At 34.0% G+C, this 6,000-nt stretch overlaps 1 pseudogene across 1 annotated transcript; it reads left to right on the top strand.

Moving 5' to 3' along the window:
• The first annotated feature begins 490 nt into the window (after nt 1-490).
• LOC114300354 (U3 small nucleolar RNA-associated protein 18 homolog) lies at nt 491-4,484 on the top strand (annotated as a pseudogene). Its single transcript, XR_014344753.1, has 3 exons — nt 491-634; nt 1,352-1,385; nt 2,669-4,484. The product of XR_014344753.1 is annotated as a U3 small nucleolar RNA-associated protein 18 homolog (transcript).
• Nucleotides 4,485-6,000: the final 1,516 nt, after the last annotated feature.

The following is a 6,000-nucleotide window of genomic DNA, read 5'->3' as shown; positions in this document are numbered from 1 at the left end:
CTCTGGTTTTGGTTAGTTTACTTTTTTTGGAGGGGGGAATTTGCTTGGGTTTACTCACAGTATTTATAAAAATAGATCATGCTTTAATTACATCTGAAAGTCATGTGTTCAACCCTTTACTTGATTGGTATATTCAATTACAACTCTATGTTTTGACATGTGTCTTGGATATTGTTGACTTGGTTAAATGGATTTCATATAACATGATGACTTGATTAAATGGATTGATATAAATGGATTAAATAGAATGATTATTTGATTAGGATGTCTTTCTTTTATTTTATCAAGCAAAAGAAGACACAACATAACATAGTATATTGCCTTTGTTGTCCTATTGTTCTTTCTACTTGGGAGTTGATTATTTTAAAAACATGGTTTTGTTGGCCAGGAAAACATGTGTGCTCATTTTTTGTCAAGTGCTTCGAAGAAGGTAGTAAAACTAGAGGAGGAAAACATGTTAAGATCATTTTTCTTTCTTTTTATTTTTTTTAGGTACAACAGAAAAAATAAAAGGCTAAGCCCTCTCCTCTCCACTGGCGGTTCATTGACCACCAAGATGTCTTCAAGTTGCTTCGCTCCAAATTTGGCCAAAGCATCAACACACAAGTTCCCTTCTTTGTAGATGTGGTGTATGGTATTCATACTATAAAGCCTATTAGGTTTATACTAGCAACAGTTGATGGCAATTGGATGACTTTAAAATCTTTTTAATTTGGCTATTTTTTAAAATCTTTTTATTTTTATTTTTTTAAACCAGTGTGCTCTATTGGTTTTGGTTAACACTCTTTTTCTCTCATTATTTCACACATAAAGCCTATTGGGTTTTTGTCACTACATGCACAATTGGATACTGATTTTTAATCAATACATATGTTGATTTTTAATGGGTAAGTTGTATTGACATTTGATAGCCTGAAGAGTGGTGATTTTTTTTGGGACATACTATTGCTAGGACTAATAAGAAGGAATTGAGAGTAGTTGCATTTTACATTGAGGTTGGTCTGGGAATTTTGTTTTGTCAACATTATATTTCTTGGACTATGTTTTATTGGATTGAATTGTTCTTCTATGCAACAGTCACCATAAAGTTACATTTTATCTATAAGGCATTGGTATAAGTTGGGATTAGAGTATATTTGGGAATGGATTTAGTCACAAGTAGATTATCTATTGGATGGCTCTGGAAGCCTTTTACTTTGCCCATTTTTTAGGAAACAATTTTGATTTCTTTGTTAAGATTTTCCGTTTAATAAATATGGGAGTGCCTTTCTCCCTTTAATAATTAGTTTTCCTAAATTTCAGTTTGTTTCTTTCCGCCATTTTCATGTTGTGTTGTGTCTTTTTATTGTAGGTCATCAATTTATGGGTTTTCAATATAATCAAAGGTATGAACTCTAAATGATTTTTTTTATTATATCAGTTTCATTACTTTAAAATTTTAGCAAATTTATTTATTTTTGAGTCTATTACTTATTGGGTCTTTTGTTGGATCTTTTGGTATTTGTGCTCCCCTTCCCTTCCTCCTCTTCTCTCCTTAATCTTTCTTTCATTTGAATGGTGGTATTGTGGAAGTCTTTGTAGCTTTCCTATGAGTGGTTTTGGTAGATGTTAGAGTTGTATAATGAAATAGAATGACTTTTGCATGATATGAGAAGCCTATTATAACAACATCATTAGAATGACTTTTGCATGATATTTTGGTTTTTGTGTTTTGCTATTTGTTATGGCTCTGGGCTGTGAACTCCCTAGCATAGTTTCCCACCCATAAAAAAGTGTTGGCTTGACTATTTCATATTTAGTGGTTGGTCTTTCATTCTTAACTGGATGATTAGTTTTTTTGGTTTTTAATAAGCAGCAATGATTATTCTTTTGTGCCAAAATGTTCATTCACCATTCCTTTTATGTGTGAAGTTTGTCATTTTGAATTGATTTGTTATAATTGAGTTCTATAGCATAATGAAATTGTTGTCATTCCGAATTGATTTATTTTAATGGAGTTCTATAGTGCAGTGAAATTCATTTTAAATTGATTTATTACAATTGAATTCCATAGCACGTGTGGTACCAAAAAAATTATTGATCGTGCCTTCAGGCACGAGTTATCCCTAATTTGAATGAACCTAGGCTTTGATTTGTGTATTTTGTTAGTGTTTATAATTTTTTTGACTTACTCTTATATTTTAATTTGCAATATTGGTGAACATTATAAATCTTATATGTTTGTTTCTTAATCTGCATTAAGGCTAGGGGAGTTGTTATTTTATTTGAGTTCTGTAAAGCGCGTGGTACAAGTAAAATTGTTACAAGTTCTTTAAGAAGAATAGTATTTCTTCATATTTTTTCAATAGTTTTATCAAAAAATACTACAGATCCCATAAATCTCAACATGATACGTATAAATTATAATTGTATTTTGATCACACCATTATTTACACCGTGCCTTCAGGCACGGGCATACTCTAGTATTATATATTTAAATATATTATGAAAATGTTCCAACAAATTGATGGGTTGTTTGAGTATTCTTTTATGCATCCCATGATCGTAGTTAAGGTTGCTATTTCAATTTGTGGATGTGTTAGTTTCTTTATTATTTGAAAACTTGAGAATCCTTGTCCTATCGATATTGTTAGTGACTGCATTATTATCTACTGGTTGATTTATGCAGAAGTAGCCCTTTTACAAAAGATGAGTTTGATTTCTCAAAATGTGGACCAACTTGAGAAGGTTAAAAGGAAGGCTTCTTACTAGCATTCACTCTTGGAAGCTGACCAAGAGATTGTAGATAGAAAAGAGGACAAGTCAATTACATACAAAATAAATAAGAAAAAGGAAGAGCGCAAGCAAGAGGACAAACAATTGGAAATTGAGGAGGGGAAAAAAATGAAGAAGTTAGAGAACTTTTTGTTTGGTTCCTTGTATTCCCCAGTTGAGTTTGGAAAGGAAGATGACGAGGAACTGAGAGATGGGGTTGACAAAAGTTTTGCTTTGTTCTTTACAAATAAGTCTGCGAATAGCGTACTTTCTGTTTATGAAGATGATGCAGAATTCCGGAAGAGTAGTAATGATGAAGACGAAGTTGGGCAAAGGAGACCCGTATGGGTAGATGATAAAGAAGTAAAGGCCAGCATAAATATAGCTAAAGTCAACAGATTGAGGAAGCTGAGGAATGAAGAGGATGAGAGTGTGATCTCTGGTTATGCGTAGGTGTCCAGATTAAGGGCTCATCATATAAAATTGAACCTGCGAACAGAGTGGGCCAAACTTGATTCACAGCCAAGGAATTACAGCTCTGATGATGAAGATTCTGATATAGAAAATGGGATAGTTCTTGCACATGGTTGTAAAGATGTTGAAGGTGTAGATGACATTCTTCGAACAAACGAGGACCTTGTTGTGAAGAGCAGTATGAAGCTATTGCCTGGACTCCTTGAGTACTCGAATTAGTAGATGCAAATTCAAATGATCTTTCCAATGCTCCAATAAATTCAGTTTAGTTCCACAGAAACGCTCAATTGCTCCTTACTGCTGGATTAGATAAAAAAACTCAGATTATTTCAGATAGATGGCAAAAGGAACACCAAAATACAAAGCATTTTCCTAGATGATTGTCTCATTCGAAAGACATGTTTCCTACCTGATGGATCTCAAGTAATAGCATCAAGAAGAAGAAAGTTTTTCTATAGTTTCGATCTAGTGAAAGCTATGGTAGATAAAATAGGATCATTGACTAGCCAGCAAGAGAAGAGCTTGGAAGTTTTTGAGGTTTCACTCCAATTCTAATACTATTGCGTTTGTGGGTAATGAAGGGTATATTTTGTTAGTTTCATCCAAAACAAAAGAACTTATTGGAACACTCAAAATGAATGGGATAGCTCGATCATTAGCATTTGCTAGTGATGGACAGCATTTGTTGAGCTCTGGGGGCAATGGGCATGTTTATCACTAGGATTTGAGAACTAGGGATTGCTTCCACAGGGTTGTTGATGAAGGTTGCATTAATGGTTCCGCTTTTTGTACTTCTCCAAATGGATCTTTGTTTGCTACCTATTCGGACACTGGGATTGTGAATGTTTACAACAGAGAAGAGTTTTTAGGGGGAAAGAGAAGACCAATCAAGACCATTGAAAAACTCACCACAAGGGTGGATTTTATGAAATTCAACAATGATGCTCAGATTTTGGTGATTAGTTCGAGCATGAACATGAACAGTCTGAAGCTGATTCACATTCCATCATTGACTATCTTTTCCAACTGGCCTCCACCAAATTGGACACTACATTATCCTCATTATTTGGATTTTAGTCCCGGTGGTGGTTTCATGGCTATGGGAAACGCTGCTGGAAAAGTGTTATTATACAAGTTGCATCATTATCATCATGCATAGAAAGCAAATCTAGCTAATATCAGCAATATTCAAATACATGGAGCTTCAAGTCAATGCAGTGTTCATCTTCTCATTGTTGGTGTTTCGAGTGATTTTGTCTTTTGTAATATGTTTTGTAAAACATTTTACAGTTGAATCACAGTTGTGTTTTTATTTGTCATGAATCACAGTTTTGTTTATTTTGTCTTTAGTATTTTCCAGTAATTTTGCTGGACGATGACCAATTTATGAACTCACTATTTGTAGTGAAATTTTGATTTTGTCATAGTGGATTTTGTAGTAGTACTTTCTTCTTGTAACTTTCTTGGAAGGGCTTATTTTCTTGTGTGAAAATTGTGTTTTTCTTATAAAATGGCTAGTTCTAATTCTAAAAACAAATAAACAAATAAAATAGGATGTCAAACAAATTGTATGACTTCTCTATGCTACATCACTTTCAAGTTTATTAAGTCGCCAATTTTTGAGCACCAAATCAAAATTTGAAGTAGGAAAAAAAAAATGATGACAAAGGAACCATGACAATGAGGCCTGTGTAGAGAGAAGACAACCACAAAATTAAAAAGACCAAACCTTCGACAACTTGCTTCTTCGCATAACCCTTCACCACTTCCAAGATGTCTGTCACTTCGGCAGCTTGCTTCTTCACATCTAGTTCAGTCATACCCTTCCAAAGTTTGGTGATAGCCTCAGGCACGTGTTTATTACAAACCGAATACATATTCCCTACCTTTCATAAGCGAGTCTAGGGTGCCCTGAATCAACAAAAGTTTGGACAGAGTGTTGATTCCTACAAATTACACAAAATAGTTAGAAATTTTCAATTCAAAAAAAAATAAAAATAAATAAATAAAGCTAAACCAGTATAAAATTCAAATCGTACCCATTTCTGGTTGATTCAAAGTTTCTTGGTGTCCCGAAGCCACTTTCTCTTTCTTTCTGTTTGCCTCAAAAACCTATCATTCCTTCATTTGCTTATGTTTCTCCGCCACACCCTTTTCCCCATAAAATAGCATCGTTATTTTATCCGACAACATAGGCACGCCTACAAGACATAAAAAAAATCATAAAATTTCATTAAAAAATCATGGAGACAATCTAGTTTTCTTCTTGAAATAATAAAGATCAAACAATCAAAAACATACTGAAAACACATTTTTCATTATTGAAAATCATTCGAAGGAAGGAAAAGGGCAAGATGACGATGCTATTTTATAGGGAAAAGGGCATGGCAGAGAAATAGGAGCAAAGGAAGGAATGAGAGGTTTTCGAGGCTAGCAAGAAGAAGGAGAAAGTGGCTTCGAGACACCAAGAAACTCTGAAATAGAAATGGGGTATGATTTGAATATTATACTAGTATAGCTTTAGTTGTTGTTGTTGTTGTTGTGGTTTTTTTTTTTTTCATTTGATTTGAAAATTTCTAACTATTTTGTGTAATTTGTAGGAATCAAAACTTTGTCCAAACTTTTATTGATTTAAGACGCCCCAGACTCGCTTCTGAAAGGTGGGGGGATATGTATTTGGTTCGTGATAAACACGTGCTTGAGGCTATCACCGAACTTTTGAAGGGTATGACTGGACTGGATGCGAAGAAGCAAGCTGCTGAAGTGACAGAC

Source organism: Camellia sinensis, chromosome 11 (genome assembly GCF_055761805.1).
Source record: "Camellia sinensis isolate YWXY chromosome 11, ASM5576180v1, whole genome shotgun sequence".
NCBI classification, from domain to species: Eukaryota; Viridiplantae; Streptophyta; class Magnoliopsida; order Ericales; family Theaceae; genus Camellia; species Camellia sinensis.
The sequence above is the reverse complement of the archived record's forward strand: the minus strand, read 5'-3'. Positions and strand labels throughout refer to the sequence as shown.